The sequence below is a fragment of the Bubalus kerabau genome, chromosome 10 (assembly GCF_029407905.1).
Source record: "Bubalus kerabau isolate K-KA32 ecotype Philippines breed swamp buffalo chromosome 10, PCC_UOA_SB_1v2, whole genome shotgun sequence".
Taxonomy (NCBI): domain Eukaryota; kingdom Metazoa; phylum Chordata; class Mammalia; order Artiodactyla; family Bovidae; genus Bubalus; species Bubalus kerabau.
In genome coordinates this window covers 69,781,548-69,800,768 of record NC_073633.1, presented here as the reverse complement: position 1 = coordinate 69,800,768, position 19,221 = coordinate 69,781,548, and the positions used below count along the sequence as shown (strand labels likewise).

Below are 19,221 nucleotides of genomic sequence, written 5' to 3'. Positions count from 1 at the left end.
GACTAAGAACCACTTTTAGGTTCAGTGCTTTTGAAGGTGTAAAATAAAAGGCAGAGTGTTATAAGGGAAACCTATTCCAAAACACTTGTCCAAATATTAAGAGAATTGATGTAGTAGTATATATGCCTTTTAAAAATAATGCATTAAGTAATATCATCTAGCAGTGGATCTAATAGCTATCATAATTTTGAAATAGTAACAAACATAAATAATATTTCAAGATTTGGGTAATGCCCATAATATAAGAAAATATCTGTGACTTCTATTGGTGATAAAGTCATAGGTACTGCATGTATTTGCTGGGGTTTGTTGCCTGAGAAGAAAGAAGTGTTTGTTACTCAGTTGTGTTAGACTCTTTGTGATGCCATGGACTGTAGCCTGCCTGGCTCCTCTGTCCATGGGATTCTTCAGGCAAGAATGCTGGAGTAGGTAGCTATTCCCTTCTCCAGGGGATCGTCCCCACCGAGGGATCAAACCCAGGTCTTCTGCATTGCAGGTAGATTCTTTACCATCTGAGCCACTGTATAAAATTCAAGAAAGTGCTAAATTTCAGTTAGAAATTAGTGAAGATGTAAATGTTTATTTTCTACCCAAGTTCCTGGTTAAGTGGAAGGTCCTGCCCAGGAAGTCAGGTCACATGACTTCTGATCTTGATGCTTCCACTGACTAGCAGCGTGAGCTTGTCTTTTGGACTTCTTTTCACCTTGACTTCTTCATTGTATCGTGGAGATAATCATACCTTCCCCTGTATTTAAGGTGTCCAGTGCTATACCTGGCACAAGGGAGTGAAATAAGTACTGTTTGCTAGAACTTGTGTTCCTCTCTGGACCCCAAGCCATTGCCATTATGTCCCCAGTCCTGGTCCACAGAATGTGGTGGTGGTTCAGTCGCTGAGTCGAGTCCAACTCTTGCCATCCTATGGAATGTAGCCCTCCAGGCTCTTCTGTCCATGGGATTTCCCAGGCAAGATTACCAGTATGGGTAGCCATTTCCTTCTCCAGAAATTAGTCAATAAATATTTTTTGAATAAATAAGTACTTTGGAAATTATTGCTTGTAACTACAACTAAAACACTCAGAATTTATCCAGGGGACAGCTGGTGGTTTGTGAAATGACTCTGCTTAAAATAATTTGGGTTTCTTTTTCCTAGTGGCTGAACACATCTGGAGCTGGAATGCTTGAAATGTCAGTCAGGGCCCTGGGTCTATGTGTGTGGGTCTTTGTGACTAGTGTTCTGCCACAGAAAATGAAATTTAATGTTGATAGGAAACTAGAACTCTTTTGCAGAACAGTTTCTTCTACATCTTACCTGTGTCTAGGCTTGTTAATTTGATGTGATGTAACACAGGAAGTTGTCTTATAGGGAGTGGAGACTGACCCATGATGAGGCATTTCTGGGCCCAGTGGCATATTTCTCATTCCTCTTTTCTTTTCACCTTCCCCTGCCCCATTGCACATTACATAACTCCTCTATGACCCTTAAAGATTTGGTAAATAGGAGCAGTAGATAGAAGTTGCTACAGGCTGGCCAGATTAGACCTAAAGCCAGCTAGCTGTTTCTTAATGCCCAACCTTAAAAGTCTATATAATCCAATAAATGTGGATGTTAATAGGAAGAAGAAAATCAGACTCAGCCAGGGACCCCTGTGATTTACTTTGTAAAATTGCTAAGTTAGGGTGGAAAGATGGGGAGAGTACTTTGTAAAGAACAGTAAATTTAGAGCACACTGGGGCTGTCTATGGCCGCAACTTCAGAAGGGGCAAATACTGGTATTATGGACTGAATTGCATCCCCTTAAAAATTCGTATGTTGAAATCCTAATCCCCATATCTTAGAATCTGACTATTCAGAGAGAGGGCCTTTAAAAAGGGAATTAAGGTTAAATGAGATCATAAGGGTAGGACCCTAATCCATTATGACTAGTGTCTTTATGAAAAAAGAAAAAGACACCAGGGGTGCATGTAGAGACAAGACCACACGAGGATGTAAGGAGGTCCAGGCCTAGGAGAGAGGCCTCAGGAGAAACTATACATGCTGACACCTTGGTTTTGGACTTCCAGCTTCTAGAATAGAAAGAAATAAATTTCTGCTGTTTGAGCAACCCAGTTTGTGATATCTTGTTGTGAAAGCCTGAGCAGAATACTATACAGGCTGAGGAATGTTAGATGGAATAATGAGCTCTTTCTTCCTTCCAAGCTCTTTCTTGAAGGTTACACTGACCTTCAAGGCTCTGTGTTCCAAATGATGTTGCTAAAAGATGGAGGAGGAAGGCTCAGCTCAAATAAGTTTTGTTTTGCCGAGCCACTGACATTTCTGGTTCAATTTTTGCTGTAGGATAGCCTGATGAGGCAGACTAATTAAATCTGGACTTCGCCCTTTGAAAACAAAAGCTTAAGCATCTGACCCTTTGGTTCTGCAGATCCATGGGATGAACCTTCCGTGCCACATGTCTGGTTGCCTGAGTGGGGTTGACTGTCAGGGTAACTAGGAATATCAAAGTGAAAAGAGTTGGTTAATATATCAAAATATTATACTGCTCCTTTTACATAGGGCCCCAAGGGACCCTGACCTTGAATTTCCAGCCTCCAGAACTGTTAGAACATAAATTTCTGTCGTTTAGCCTTTTTTTCTTGTTTGGTTTTGTTTTTAAGGGCAGCTCTAGCAAGTAAATAGATCTGGGCACTCTAAGTCATGATCCCAGAAGGTCCTTCAGTTTCTCGTAGGACCCCTCTCCCTTACCTACCCAAGAGAATCTCATATGCTCTTTCTAGAGACACTCTGTATTGTCCCTTGGATCCTGTCTGCGGTTGTTAAGACCTTCTTCCCCTTCATGATCCTGAAAGTTAGGAAAAAACAGAACTTGACATTTTAAGCAAATCACCAGCCTAGTTGCTGAGCCATGTACAGAGCAGATGCTTTATAATTCCGTGGTGGGTGATGGGTTGATGCTGCTGGTGATGATTCTTAAGGACCATGGGGTAATTCCTTTCTAATCATAATGATTTTCCAAGTTTTGACCCTAGCTTGGTTTTCGGGAGCTTTCATTTCATGCAGCAAGCTCAGGCCCTATCTATAGTAATGGAGAGGAGATACCTCTGTTTTTATTCTGGGACCAGTCTCTGACTTCTGGGGCCTATGGTGATTTCACTCGATGTACTTTCTCTTTTCCTTGGCAGTTTGCTTTAAGGCAGCCCACGATAATGGGTTTTAATAATCACCTTGCTTACAGTACAGAATGTGAGAGCATCCCAAGGCCTTGTTCTGGGTTTAGTAGATGTGGTTTTGTGTTTCTGTGAGCCTGTGAATGGTGCTCAAGGTGGGGGACTAGACAACTGGGTTTGGATGGTAATCATGAGCCTTTCAAGGTCTAGGTGGTCAAATCTAAGCTTGTATTTGAGTCACAGAGAAGGAGGGGCCTTTAAAGTCAGCTGGACACAGTGACTTATTTTACACTTCTGGAAATGGACTCAAAGTGGTTGTGACCTGCCCATGGCTCCACAATGTCTGTTTCCTTACTTATAGAACAGGGATAATAATACCAACCTCTCAGGTTGTTGTGAGAAATTACGTGAAAAACATAGCCTGTCCCGTCACATAGAAAACCTTCGGTGATTTTTTTTTTCTGGTGTTTTCCTAGTGTCTGGGATAGTGCACAGTGACTCCCAGCGAATCATGGTCAGACTTGGGGGAACAGAAAGGGAGATATGGTTCCCATTCTGATTATGTTCAAGCCCTGGCAACAAACCCTTGTCATTCTTTGCTGCAATAATTCAGAGCCCAATCCGTTTAAAGAGTTAGTAGAACAAGTATTCCCATTTGAGTATCTGCTTGTGAACCTGTTTCCCTTTCCCCCTCATTTAGTGGATCACAATGTTTAGAGAAGGAAGGGACCTTTGAACCTATGCAATTCAATCCTTTATTCCATTGTTGAAGAAAACATGACCCAAAATAGTTAAGGACGAGCTCTACCTGGCACTACCTGGAAGGTGGATTTGGGTCTCTGACTGCTGATATATCCTCATACAATATATCCTCATCCCTTATGCAGTAATGGGGAACTGTGTCATTTATCTAGATGCAGGAAAGACACGAGCTTGAGGAACCTGGCACACCTGTTACCTGGCACCCCCTTGTTCTGTCCTAGCCATTAAAGGATTGAATTTGGCATCTCTTCAATCACATTCAAAGAACACTTGTATAACTTATATTTAAAGAGTCTCTTCTCATTGTGTTAAGACCTCACATGCTGGATTCCAGGCGACAGTATGCCTGACAAATTGGCCAGTCCCTATTTATAATCAAACTCCATTCCTCAGAGTCTTCTTGTATGTGAAACTCTGAGTGGGAATCACAACACTCCTGAGGCTGATGCATACTTTTATTGTGATCATTGAGTGGGTTCAGGAGATCAAGGCAAAGCTGGATCCTTGCTGTGTGACTGGAAGCAAATTAATTCTATGTTAGGCTCCCCCTCTCCTGTGTGCCTTGTTCTACAGTCTCAGGATGGACACGCACAGGCTTATGCACATGTTGAAACCTTCAGTATACTTATTTGACTGAAGGCCAACTGTGAATGGTGGGGTTAAAGGGGAGCTAAATTGTGATGCTTTATGCACTAGAACTTAAGTGGTCAAGCTCCCATTGGCTAAAGCAAGCAAGGAAACAAGACACTTCCCCCCATATAATTCATTCAAAACCTGAAATTTTTCAGTTGCAATAATCCGATTGACTGACATTTCCCCCTTTTCTGGAGCTGAAATGTGAGCTGATTTCCCTCCCATGAATAGAGTTTCTGTTTTCTGCTTAGTTAATGTATGGTTTGGGGAAATTGTCAGTCCTTCCCTATTATAAGGCTTTCTGACTGTAAAATGTATGCTGCTGCTAAGTCAGTTCAGTCGTGTCTGACTCTGTGTGACCCCATAGACGGCAGCCACCAGGCTCCCCCATCCCTGGGATTCTTCAGGCAAGAACACTGGAGTGGCTTGCCATTTCCTTCTCCAGCGCAGGAAAGTGAAAAGTGCAAGTGAAGTCGCTCAGTCGTGTCCGACTCTTAGCGACCCCATGGACTGCAGCCTACCAGGCTCCTCCATCCATGGGATTTTCCAGGCAAGAGTACTGGAGTGGGGTGCCATTGCCTTCTTCGGTAAAATGTATATAGGCTAGGAAAACTTGTAGGAAACTTCTCAGCAGCAAAGGGAGCCAGTGTTTCATTGCTGCGTCCTCATTAGTAACTCTTAATCAGCAATTCTTTAAAGAAAATTCCTATAGTTCCCTCCTAAAGAGTTAGGGAACTAAAGAACCCCAATGTGATTCTAAGCCCTGAATCATCAAGGAGCTGTGTGGAATTGTTTCCTGGATCTATTTGCTCTTGGTCCACTCCTAGAGCACTAGTCTCACAGCTTAATGTTTAATCAAACATTTGGCATTGCCACAGCTCTAGAGGTAGAGTTCTGACATGGCCCTGCAGGCCTAAATGAAGGTTGCTTCATTTTCTTATTTGTTAAAATAGTAATCCAGTTCCTGAACACACAGGCGATGTCATTACTCAAGGGGAAGTGAGCCAAGAGGAAGGGTGCTGCTTGTGTAATACCTCCATGGGCTTCACTCCTCTGGTTCTCAAGGTTCTCAGAGGGTGTGGTTTCTTTCTCTCCCCTGGTGCTTTGGACCTTTGCTGCACTTTGCTGCACTTACACCCTCTCTTCCATATAGCCACCCAGAGCAAGGTCCCATTTCACATCCTTCCTTCTTTATCCCCTGTGGTTAATTTGTCACAAAAATGGCTTCAATATCGGTTTTGCATTCACACCTTTATCTCTCTTCTCATGTCTATTCCAAACCCTGGCTGGTTCCTAAATTTCTGAATCAGCTGTTGAATGACCTTCATATCCCTGGTCTTACTCATCCCGGTGCATCGTAGCACAGTGCCTGGCACATAGTAAACACTCAGAAATGCTGAATTCATCTGTTGCTCTAAGTCATCCTCTCAACTCCCCCGCGGGGGTCTTCTTCAGTTTCCTTAAGAACTTCCAAGGGCTCTCATTGCCTTTAGCAGGGACCACAGCTCACACACAGCCAGGGCTAAGTGGTAACAAATACGAATCTTGGCTATGTGGGGCTGGGTGAGCTTTAACTTCGTTCAGGGTGTAGATTGTCAGTGACCAATCTATAGATGGGCAGTTCCAGCTGAGAGCTGACATGAGGGAATGTGGGCTTAGTGTTGTCAGAGAGGCCAACGATCTGGAATTTCGAAGGTGTGTTCGTGCTCCTTTCAGTCGTGTCCGACTCTTTGTAACACTATAGACTGTAGCCCTCCAGGCTCCTCTGTCCATGGAATTCTCCAGGCAATACTGGAGTGGGTTGTCATGCCCTCCTCCAGGGGATCTTCCCAACCCAGGGACTGAACCTGTGTCTTTTATGTCTCCTGCATTGGCAGGTTGGAGAAGGCAATGGCACCCACTCCAGTACTCTTGCCTGGAAAATCCCATGGATGTAGGAGCCTGGAAGGCTGCAGTCCATGGGGTCGCTGAGGGTCGGACACGACTGAGCGACTTCACTTTCACTTTTCACTTTCATGCATTGGAGAAGGAAATGGCAACCCACTCCAGTGTTCTTGCCTGGAGAATCCCAGGGACGGGGGAGCCTGGTGGGGTGCTGTCTATGGGGTCGCAGAGTCGGACACGACTGAAGCAACTTAGCAGCAGCAGCATTGGCAGGTGGGTTCTTTACCAGTAGCGCCACCTGGCATATTCAAAATTTTTAATGTTGGGTTAGTAATGTTCTCACATTACTAATTCAGAATTTAGGCAGAATTTGTGAGTCAAACAAAACACAGCTCTGGTCTGCATTGGGCCTGCAGGTTCTTCTTTGTGACCCTTAGATTAGATGACTATTGTCTAGGATTAAGCTTCCAACCCCAAACTTTACTTACATATGCCCACCCAGTCTTCTTTCTCCCTGTTCCCAGTGGACTCTGGTTTAGACTCCCTTCCTCCTTGCCCACAGTTGTGCCATGCTTATTGTAGGTGATTCTGTTTCCTAAATCTCTTAACTGTCCCAGACTAGCTCAGACAGGCCCTTGCCTAGACTTCCTGTTTCTGCCCAAACAATTCCTCTCTCTTCAGCTGCCTAGATACCAACTTTGGCTTTTGTTTTCCTGAAGGGGCCCTTCCTACCTCTCATTCAATCATTCTCTTTCCCTTTTCTCTGTCTTATCTAAATTTTTATTTGTATTTCTAATGCTAACACTGTATTTTAGGCCCTTATCATTACACCTGGACCTCTGCACTAGTCTCCTGACTTCCAGACCTGGTTTTGCCTCTCCTTCGATTTAATTTCTCCCTGACACTAGATTCATTTTCTCAATGCTGCCTCCTCTGTTCTATCACTTCTTAAAACTTGTTTTTTTGTTTTTCAGTATAAAGCCTCAGTTGCCTAGCATGGCCCTTTATAATTGGACTGTGGTGTTTCCTTATTATCTACTCCTCTCAATGTCAGTCAATTCTGGTTGGCTTTCCCAGCTTATTAGTTAGGGTCTTGGAAAATACTTGGCATGCTCAAGGCTGTTAAGAGGGTTTAATGAAACAACTGTTTACAAAGGTGTGGGTAGGGTTAAGGGGAACCAGCATGAGTAGTGAAGCAAATATATTGATTTGGGGCATGAGGAAGCAAGCAGAGGGAGTGATTACTGGCACCTTGAGAAAAAGCTGTAGCTGAGGAGAGGGCCATCCCATAAGACCCAAGGCCTTTGGCTAGAGCAATCCAGTATCGCTGAGCTGAAGCTTGGTTGGGAGGGGTCCGGGCAACAAATATCCTAATATCATTCTTTTCCCATCCTCTAATCTACTGGTGCCTCCCACTGGCTGAATCCAACTGGAAGCCAGAGGACCAGGGAGGCCAGCTGATGCCCATCTCACAGTTTGGCTCTCAGAGCTTGGAGAGAGCAGAGAAGGCTGGGGAGAGGCCTGGAGGGTGGTACCCCACTCTGTTACTTACTTGTGCTGTTCCATCCCCTTGGTGCACCCTTGCATAGCTTCTCCACGTGTCCAAGTGCTGCTAGTCTTTTATCTCTTGCTCAGATCATGTCTGTTTCACCAAACTGTCATTTGTTATTTCTCTCCTCAAAACACCAGAGGTGTTTAGCTCCTACTGATTACATTGCATTTTGCTTCTTCAAGTTAAGTCTAAGAACTTGGATATAAACCCAGAGGTTTGGAAGCCAACCCCAACTTTCCTCCCCACTGATCCAGAGATGATGTAGGTGGTGAAAAATACAGATGCCTCATTTTTTGGCAGCTGTTCCTGAGAAGGTGGCTAGAGAGTGCTACACTCTTGGTAGGGTACAGAGGTTTTCTGCCTGCTTCCCCCAACTGTCTGGACCCAAGGGGTGACAAGAAGGACTCAGATACTCCGTAAGTGTTGTGAAGATAGATGGGACCAGAGTCTTGAACCACTGAACCAGAGTCTCAAACCATCAGGCAATTTCAGACTCTCTGGGAAAACAGATGCATCAAAATGCCAACAAATAAACGGTGACCACCAGAAAGTTCTAAGAAGGGCAGGATAGGTACCACAGTTTGTAGACTAGCCTTGCTGGAGGTACTACAGAAGCTGGGACTTGGGCTGGACTTTGGGCCATGGCTAAGATGAAGAAACGGGAGGAGGGAGCATTTCAGGAAGGTGTTATAGTAGTGGAGGGTGAGGGACTAATGTGTTCTCCATTCCACTAGAATGCAAGTTCTGTCAGCACAAGGACCTGATGTGACATGTTCACTATTCTATTCCCAGCATCCAGCACAGCTCCTGTCATAATGAAGGATAAGATCTCAGTCACTGCCTTAGTCCACTTGGGCCCCTATAACAAATATAGCAGCCCCCTCTTATTGGTGGGGGAATATGTCTCAAGATCTCTTCAGTGAATGCCTGAAACCATGCATAGTACCGAATCCTGTATATACTGTTTTTCCCTCTACCTACATATCTGTGATAATGTTTAACTTATAAATTAGGTACAATAAGAGATTAACAATAAGAATAAAATAGAACAGTTAGAACAGTGTAGTATAATGAAAGTCGTGTGAATATTATCTCTCAAAATATCTTATTTATGAATTTAATATGAATTTAATTTTCCATCCCAGCTAAACACGTATCACTCTGGGGTTGTAACTTTTACGGTTTGAGGTGTGACAGCAAACTAGCATGAATTTCTTTTTCTTCTTCACAGTTTCATGATAGGTTTGTTCTTACCATACCACTTACCAGTCTCAGCATAGGTTTTTTTTTTTTTTTCCCCTTTATTGAAAACTTTCACCTTTTCATTTAAAGGAAGCACTTTATGGCTTTTTTTTTTCCCTTATTCAAATTGTCAGAATCACTACTCTTGTGTTTTGGGAACTTTATTAAGTAGAAGAAGGGTAACTTGAACACAAGCACTGAAATACAGTTTATCTGATAGCTGAGGTGGCCACTAGGTGACTAACTGGCGGAATAAGCAGGACAAAGGGATGTCATGTCCCAGGTGGGATGCAGCAGGATGGTATGAAATTTCATCACTCCACTCAGAGTAGCATGCAGGTTAGACTTTGTGGATTGTTTATTTCTGAAATTTTCCATTTAATATTTTTGGACTGCCATTCACTGTAGATAACTGAAACCACGGAAAGCAAAACTGTGAATAAGGGGAACTGTGGAACCACAGACTGCTGCTGCTGCTTAGCTGCTAAGTCATCTCTGACTCTTTTGTGACCCCATGAACTGTAGCTTGCCAGTTTCCTTTGTCCATGGCATTTCCCAGGCAAGAATACTGGAGTGGGTTGCCATTTCCTTCTCCAGAGTATCTTTCAGACCCAGGGATCAAACTGGTGTCTCCTGCATTGGCAGGTGGATTCTACCATCGAGCCACCTAGGAAGCCTGTACCAAAGACTAACTGGCTTATATACAACAGAAATTTATTTCTTGTAGTTCTAAAGCCTGGAAAGTCCAAGATCAAGGTACTTGCATGATTGGGTCAGGGCCGATGTCATTTCTTTGTGTTCTCACATAGTAAAAGGGGTGAGGGATCTTTCAATGCTATGCTATGCTATGCTAAGTCACTTCAGTCGTGTCCGACTCTGTGTGACCCCATAGACGGCAGCCCAACAGGCTCCCCCACCCCTGGGATTCTCCAGGCAAGAACACTGGAGTGGGTTGCCATTTCCTTCTCCAATGCATGAAAGTGAAAAGTGAAAGTGAAGTCGCTCAGTCGTGTCCGACTCCTAGCGACCCCATGGACTGCAGCCTACCAGGCTCCTCTGTCCATGGGATTTTCCAGGCAAGAGTACTGGAGTGGGGTGCCATTGCCTTCTGGACCCTCTTTAAAAGGGCACTAATACCATTCATGAGGGCTCCACCCTCAGGACCTAATCAACCCCAGAGGCCCCACCTCCTGACTAACACCATAACCTTTGGAAGTTAACATTTCAACATGTGGATTTTTTTTGGGACACAAATGTTCAGGCCATAGAGTGAATTAATAGATGGCTGGATTTATTTAGTACCTTTACATGTCAGATGTACACGTGATGAATGAAAGTAGAACTTCATTCAGAAAAACTGTATCGGGTGTGGAGGAAGGCATTAACACTTTCAAGCTAGGAAAAAAAAGATGTGCACACATCTCATTACCTTTACTTTTCCAATATTTAAATGAGACCTTCTAACATTAAAGAAATAAAACTTTCCCCTGAAATTTGGCTCACCTTGCTCTTGGCCTGCATTATGAGCAGCTGGCAAGCTCTGCTGTTCCATTAGCATCTAAAGCTACTAGGCTGGGAATGGGACCAGGGCGGATGGGGAAATCGCTGTGTGTCAGCACAGGTCCCTGTGAGCAGCAGGTATGCAGTGCATACTTGTGGAAGCACTCTCAGCTATAGCAGAGCTGTGATGATGCAAATTTCATGTAACTCTTTCCGTAAAGATATGCTTGCACATCTAGTGTTGCTAAATGTAATTTAATCTGAATACCTTTTGTGTAGGAGACAAATCTGTAAATAAAAATATAGCTTAGACAATGTTTTTTGAGCACTTCTGATTGATGACATTTCCCTTTTTATCAAGGTTAAATGGGTAAAAAAGACGAGAGAACTTTCCTTGGTGGAGAAGATATCTTGTTTCGATACTGCAGGTGAAAGAGTGTGACAAAAGAAAGGAAGGCCCCATGCTGTATTCTCCAGGAGTAATTATTGCATTAAAAAATCACACCGTAGCTGTGTTATTTAATTGTAAAATTTGGCCCACTCATTCACATAATTATAGCCTTCAACAGTAATACATAATTAAATTGCTTTTTAAATGCCACCTGACAGTTGAGCAGATTTGTAAGGAGGAGCAGAGCAAAATTTGTTAAACATGTAAAATCTTCCATCTGACTGAATAGTAGTGAATGCATTTTAGTGTAAGTATATTAAAATGTACCTGAGATTTGTTTTCAATCAGGCATGGTGAGGCCAGCCCATCAGGAGATGACTGCCATGAAAGACGAAGCTTTGACTCCCAGTTCCCTAGGAACAGGTGGCCTGCTCCACCACACTGGGTCACATGGGGAAGCACCCAGATTGGTCAGGAGGCAGGCAAATTAAGAGGAAAGCATGGGCAAAACCTGGGTTTCCCTGGTGGCTCAGATGGTAAAGAATCAAGACCTGGGTTTGATCTTTGGGTTGGGAAGATCCCCTGCAGATGGGAATGGCTACCCACTCCAGTGTTCCTACCTGGAGAATCCCATGGACAGAAGAGCCTGGAGGGCTATGGTCCATGGGGTTGCAAAGACTTGGCCACGACTGAGTGACTAACACTTTCACTTTTCATGGGCAGAACCTATGGTGTGATTTTCATGAGGCAAGGGGGAGCAGACTGACCAGGTTTGGTGCTGGCTAATTTGAGTAATTTTAGTGGACTCTAGACTGTAGGAGCTGCACTCGTTGTCTTGATGTCTGGCCCTGGGATGATTAGGGGCAAGGAATATTGCCTTCTGGAATGTAAAAGCCAGATAGAGGAAGTGGTTCAGGTTTGGGCTCTGGGTTGGCTGGTATAATTACCAAAAGTGTGCTTCCAGACTGAGGTGTTTACATTTTTAGAAGTTGGCTAGTCCTAGAAACAGCATTTCTTTAAGGTCTAATAAAGCCCCCAGATGTCAAACAATCATAAAATACAGAAATTAAAAACATGATTAATACAGTAGGATTCAGAATATCTCCAGGAAGGTTTCAGGAAGTGTCTTATCCAGTGCCACTGAGTAACTGCTGCAGATATGCCTACAGACTTGACTTGCATGTGCTTCAGATTGAGATGTGATCACATTAAGGAACCATAGCATTTTGAGCAGAGAAGGCAATGGCACCCCACTCCAGTACTCTTGCCTGGAAAATCCCATGGATGGAGGAGCCTGGTAGGCTGCAGTCCATGGGGTTAAGAGTCGGACACAACTGAGCGACTTCATTTTAACTTTTCACTTTCATGCATTGGAGAAGGAAATGGCAACCCACTCCAGTGTTCTTGCCTGGAGAATCCCAGGGACTGGGAAGCCTGGTGGGGTGCCGTCTGTGGGGTCACACAGAGTCAGACATGACTGAAGCGACTTAGCAGCAGCAGCAGCAGCATTTTGAGGGGCAGTGTGTGTCATTTTCATGACAATGCAATCATGGTGACAATTTCCCTTTGATAGTTTAAGTCAGAGGGTGTGATGGCTACTGTTATGTATCAACTTGACTGGGCCATAGGGTGCCCAGATATTTGGTTAAACATTATTCTGGGTGTGTCTATGAGAGTGTTTCTGGAGGAATCAGTAGACAGGGTAAAGAAGGTTGCCCTACCCAGTGTGGGTGGTGTCATACAATTAGCTGGAGGTCTGAAGAGAACAAAAATGCTAACACTCCCACGAGCAACAGAGATCTCAGAAGAATCCTGAATCACCAAGGATCCAGACATTTATTGTGACTTATTTTCTGATTCAATATTATCTAATTTTGTATCTGTAAATTTGGTCCCCAAGTTGTATAGACGTCCCTGCCCAAAAAACTTGGATCTGCCTATAAGTCTGCCCTTCTGGGGGCCAAGCAAAGAGGTCATCCAGAGATCTAGAGCTGGAGAAGGTCCAGACTGGGAGCTTACCACCTCTGAATTGCTGGCTCCTTCTAATGCCTGCATTGCTGCTCCTAAGGGCATTCAGGAAAAGTTGCTTTACACAGAAAGAACTCATTGTGGCTCTGGTCTTGCTGCAGATTCAAGTGACTTTTGGGAGATCACCTTGGGTCTCTGAGCCTCAGTTTTCCCATTTGTAAACTGGTATCAATACCTCCAGTGTAGGCTCAGGTATGGGCCTTGTGAATTGTAAAGTTCTAGGCACATGGGAGGGAAGTATGATTATAATTGTGTTGCTACTTGTATTTCCATTATCTTGCTATTACTTGAAATATTCATAGATGTAGCATTTCAGTGACTAAAGAGCAAAGCTAATGTCCATCCTGACACACAGTTTTTTGCTGTTTCATTCATTCTAATTTTTTATTGTGGAAACTTTCCAGAATATACCAAAAAACCACAGATTACCACAAGGAATGCCCATATAAATCCATAAATTGGCTTCAAATTATCAACTCTGAAATAATGCCATTTGTAGCAACATGGATGGACCTAGAGATTATTATACTAAGTGAAGTAAGTCAGACAGAGACAAATATCATATGATATCACTTATATGTAAAATCTGAAAAAAATGGTACAAATGAATTTATTTAAAAAACAGAAATAGACTCACATAGAAAACAAATTTATGGTTACCAAAGGGGAAAGGAGAGGCAGGGATAAATTTGGAATTTGGGATTAGCAGATACAGACTACTGTATATAAAACAGATAACAAGGACCTGCTACTGTACAGCACAGGGAACTATATTCAGTATCTTATAGTAACCTATAAAAGAAAAGAATCTGAAAAAGTATATATACATACACACACACATACATACATATCTGAATCACTTTGCTATATACTTGAAATGTAAATCAACTATACTTCAATAAAAAATTAAAATTTAAAAAATATTATCAACTCATGGCCAATCTTGTGTCATCTACACTCCTACCTACTTGCCACTTGTAATATTTGCAAGCAAATCCAAATGATTTCAACTGTAAGAATATCAGTATGTATTTTTAAATTTTAAGAGCCCTTAAAATTATATTAATATCAATACTATTATTCTACCTGGCTCATTCCCCCCAAAACTTAAATTTTTTCTTCCAATTTGCTTAGTAAGCTAAAATTTAATATCATATATTCCCTCCCATCTCACTCCATGGGGCATAATCTATATTATATCTGAATGTAAATAAAATTCAGCTGGTAGGCATTTTCCTTGAGTTATCTCTTAAGTCTAATGCTGTGAGACTCCTCAGTGGAGGAGTCAGTTTGAATTAAACTCTCCTCTTCAATTAGTCATGTGACCTTAAGCAGGTACTCCACTTTACACTAAACTTCAATTTTCTTTTCTGTAAAATGGGGATACTAACACTCTCTTTACAAAGTTATTGTAAGGAGTCTGTCTCTGAGATACCATCAGATCAGATCAGATCAGATCAGTCGCTCAGTCGTGTCCAACTCTTTGCAACCCCATGAATCGCAGCACTCCAGGCCTCCCTGTCCATCACCAACTCCCCGAGTTCACTCAAACTCACGTCCATTGAGTCGGTGATGCCATCCAGCCATCTCATCCTCTGTCGTCCCCTTCTCCTCCTGCCCCCAATCCCTCCCAACATCGGAGATACCATAAGTACAACTAAAACTCGCAACAAATGTTAGCTGTTACTGTTATGACAGTCTCTCCATACTTTTTTTTTTATTGAATCCTGTCTTCTGGAAGTAATTTGGTGGAGAGATGTAAATAACTGATGATAGTCAATGGCACCCCACTCCAGTACTCTTGCCTGGAAAATCCCATGGACGGAGGAGCCTGGTAGGCTGCAGTCCATGGGGTCGCGAAGAGTTGGGCACGACTGAGCGACTTCACTTTCACTTTTCACTTGCATGCATTGGAGAAGGAAATGGCAACCCTTTCCAGTATTCTTGCCTGGAGAATCCCAGGGACAGAGGAGCCTAGTGGGCTGCTGTCTATGGGGTTGCACAGAGTCGGACACGACTGAAGTGACTTAGCAGCAGCAGCAGCAGCTTTAGTTAAAAGGCCCAGAAAGCCCAAGGGGGAGGAGCTAATGAAGGAGGCGGAGCCTTCCAGACATTTTGCCACCTGGGTACTAGGTGTAAGCCCAACCCATGCTGTGTGTAGATGAGGTTCACTTGTGTCTCACAGACTGGGACCCACAGAGATCCAGAACTTCAGGACTTCACAGCTCTGTGTAAGCTTGATAGGGAAGCTGGAGGCCCAGAGTGCAGGTAGGAGGAATGGGGTAGGTGGCAAATGCTGGAGGCTGCCTGTTGTCTGTTTTTCCTCTTTGGTTTTCAAAGTTTATATGAAGGTGATATAAACTTTGAAAACCAAAGAGAAAAACAGACAACAGGCAGCCTCCATGAAGGTGATATGTTAAAAAGATGGCCTTGTGGTTATTGAAACCCCAAGCAGAGGGCCCAGCCTGTTGTGGGCTTGAGATAAAATAATAGTGACCCCATACAAAGACCCCTCAGTTTCCTCAAGAGCAAAAATAACTGAAAGATTGACTGTAAGTCCTGTTGGCCTGGTGGATCTTTTGTTAAGATGCTCTGAATAATTCTTGTGTAGAGGCCAGCTCTGTTTGAACTCAGCCAAGTGTCCTAGCTGACATCCAGTGAGTGGCATGTCACATGGCCCAGGATTAGGGAACTCTCGACACTGGCAGTCTGCACTGATTTTCCCAGAAGGGCTGGCTGTGGAAAGGTGTGGAGTTCCAAAGACTTGTCTGGACCAGGACCCCAGATCAGCAGCCAGAAATGTAAGTAGGAGGTGCTAGCAGGCCGTCTTATCTTTCAGTTAGCAGGGGTTTTACTTCTTCAGTCAGACTACAGATATATCAGAGCATTTATTTTGATTCTTTGAAGGAAGCTCTCAATTGATTTAGGATTAATTGAGGAATTTTTATCTAACTTAAAAGTATGACATTATTTAATTAGAACATGTATTTGATAAATGAAATACATTTATTTCCACTAAATAAATGTGGCACTTGTTAAAAGAAAGTTAACTTTGCCTTATTGATTCTTTTAAAAAGAGTGTGTGTTTCACTTTGTAAGAGTGTAGAGAGAAAGCAGCTATGTTTCCTGCATTGTTGGTAATTCTTATTTCTTAACTTCAGGTACATGTGTTTCAGACTACCTTCTAGGGAGACTCAGAGACTTAGATTTATGCTCCTTAGTTATTTTGTTGACAGATTTTTTATTTCTTTGCTGTTGACTCCAGGGTCAAGTTTGGCCTTTTTTTTTCTGTTTTTTTTTTTTTTTTTTTTTTCATTCTGGTTCAGATTATGTGACTTGTTTCCTTCAATTGTCTGTTTTTTTTTTTTTTTTATTGTTTCGCCAGTCTTGGTTTAGGTCAATGTTCCAACATTCCAAAGTGGGATCTAAATTATGATTTTGCTTTATTGTTCTGGTTTCTTTCTGGTCTTTGACTTTGTATCATGCCCTACCTTCTCTACGATAGCATTAGATTGTGGTTCTGGTTTTTCTGATCTGAAAGTTAGGATGACATTATATTGTTAGAATGAGTGTGTTACTGAGATTTTCAAGTGTTTTGAAACTTGGAACATTTCCTCTAACATGTTATTTGTGTTTGTGAAATTTTTGTTTGTGGTTGAAATTTGACTGCAAAGGCCGGGACATTCTGCTTGATGATGATTATTAATGAAGTTGATAGAATTAGTTCAGAGGACTTTGTGTTTATTAATACAGAATCCAGAAATAAGCTGTGGGGAACTGCTGAAATAAAATAGAACTTGCCTTCTTGGCTGAATGAGGGAAGTATTTGCATAAACTCTTCCTCTTTCAAGAGGAGAACCATGGGGTACTAGGCTGGAAGGCAATTAGGAGGTTGAAGGGCCTCAGATTGCGTGGCTTGAAATCAGAAATTTAGCCAGGCCTCCTTTTAGGTCATTATTTTGTAACTCCATGGAGTTAAGGTTCTGTGTCAGGGGAATTGCCTGGCAGTCCAGTGATTAAGGCTCTGCACTTCCACTGCTGAGGGCCTGGTTCAGTCCTTGATTGGGGGACTAAGACCCCACAAGGCATGTGGCCAAAAAAAAAACCCAAAAAAGATGTTGTGTGGGGACCATGAAAAAGTGGTTTTCCTAAAAGTCAAGTGAGGAGATTTGCTGTCATATAGAAAGGCAGAATATGAGGACTGTCTATTCACCATAAAGTATCTTCTTCCCAACAAGAGAGTAACATTCTACTTGGTGATTTCCCCCACTCCTCAATCATTCAGTTCGGTTCAGTCCCTTAGTCGTGTCCGACTCTGCGACCCCATGGACTGCAGCACGCCAGGCCTCCCTCTCCATCACCAACTCCCAGAGTCCACTCAAACCCTTGTCCATCGAGTCGGTGATGCCATCCAACCATCTCATCCTCTGTCATCCCCTTCTCCTCCTGCCTTCAATCTTTCCCAGCATCAGGGTCTTTTCCAATGAGTCAACTCTTCGCATCAGGCGGCCAAAGTATTGGAGTTTCAGCTTCAACATCAGTCCTTCCAATGAACACCCAGGACTGATCTCCTTTAGGATGGACTGGTTGCATCTCCTTGCAGTCCAGGGGACTCTCAAGAGTCTTCTCCAGCACCACAGTTCAAAAGCACCAATTCTTCGGCACTCAGCTTTCTTTATAGTCTAACTCTCACATCCATACATGACTACTGGAAAAACCATAGCCTTGACTAGATGGACCTTTGTTGGCAAAGTAATGTCTCTGCTTTTTAATATGCTGTCTAGGTTGGTCATAACTTTCCTTACAAGGAGTTTAATTTAATTTTTAATCTTTTAATTTCATGGCTGCAGTCACCATCTGCAGTGATTTTGGAGCCCAGAAAAATAAAAGTCTGACACAGTTTCCATTGTTTCCCCATCTATTTGCCATAAAGTGATGGGACTGGATGCCATGATCTTCGTTTTCTGAATGTTGAGCTTTAAGCCAACATTTTCACTCTCCTCTTTCACTTTCATCAAGAGGCTCTTCTTCTTCACTTTCTGCCATAAGGGTGGTGTCATCTGCATATCTGAGGTTATTGATATTTCTCCCGGCAATCTTGATTCCAGCTTGTGCTTTCTCCAGTCCAGCGTTTCTCATGATGTACTCTGCATATAAGTTAAATAAGCAGGGTGACAATATACAGCCTTGACGTACTTCTTTTCCTATTTGGAACCAGTCTGTTGTTCCATGTCCAGTTCTAACTGTTGCTTCCTGACCTGCATACAGATTTCTTAGGAGGCAGGTCAGGCGGTATGGTATTCCCATCTCTTTCAGAATTTTCCACAGTTTATTGTGATCCACACAGTCAAAGGCTTTGGCATAGTCAATAAAGCAGAAATAGATATGTTTCTGGAAGTCTCTTGGTTTTTTGATGATCCAGTGGATGTTGGCAATTTGATCTCTGGTTCCTCTGCCTTCTCTAAAACCAGCTTGAACATCTGGAATTTCATGCTTCATGTATTGCTGAAGCCTGGCTTGGAGAATTTTGAGCATTACTTTACTAGCATGTGAGATGAGTGCAATTGTGCGGTAGTTTGAGCATTCTTTGGCATTGCCTTTCTTTGGGATTGGAATGAAAACTGACCTTTTCCAGTCCTGTGGCCACTGCTGAGTTTTCCAAATTTGCTGGCATATTGAGTGTAGCACTTCCACAGCATCATCTTCCAGGATTTGAAATAGCTCAACTGGAATTCCATCACTTCCACTAGCTTTGTTTGTAGTGATGCTTCCTAAGGCCACTTGATTTCACCTTCCAGGATATCTGGCTCTAGGTGAGTGATCACACCATCGTAATTATCTGGGTCGTGAAGATCTTTTTTGTACAGTTCTTCTGTGTATTCTTGCCACCTCTTCTTAATATCTTCTGCTTCTGTTAGGTCCCTACCATTAGGAAACAAAAAAACAAATAAAACTCGAACAAACAAAACCAAATTGACTGATTTTTAAAATTTAAAACTCATTGAAGAAAATGTGAGAAAAGCACATGCAAAGAAGAGGGAAAAAATCAATTATAGCTATATCAAAA

General features: G+C 42.7%; 1 protein-coding gene across 4 annotated transcripts in view; it reads left to right on the top strand.

Moving 5' to 3' along the window:
• SQOR (sulfide quinone oxidoreductase) overlaps nt 1–19,221 on the top strand; it is a 61,301-nt gene that overhangs the window by 844 nt on the left and 41,236 nt on the right. Inside the window, exon 1 of one of the 4 annotated variants that reach the window (XM_055538060.1) lies at nt 15,281–15,385. The exons of 1 other annotated variant lie outside the window; for it this stretch is intronic. The gene's annotated coding sequence lies outside the window, so the exon portion shown is untranslated. Of the gene's footprint in view, nt 1–15,280; nt 15,423–15,791; nt 15,956–19,221 lie in introns of those variants that run through there. 2 more of the 4 variants (XM_055538059.1, XM_055538061.1) reach the window with 2 other exon arrangements.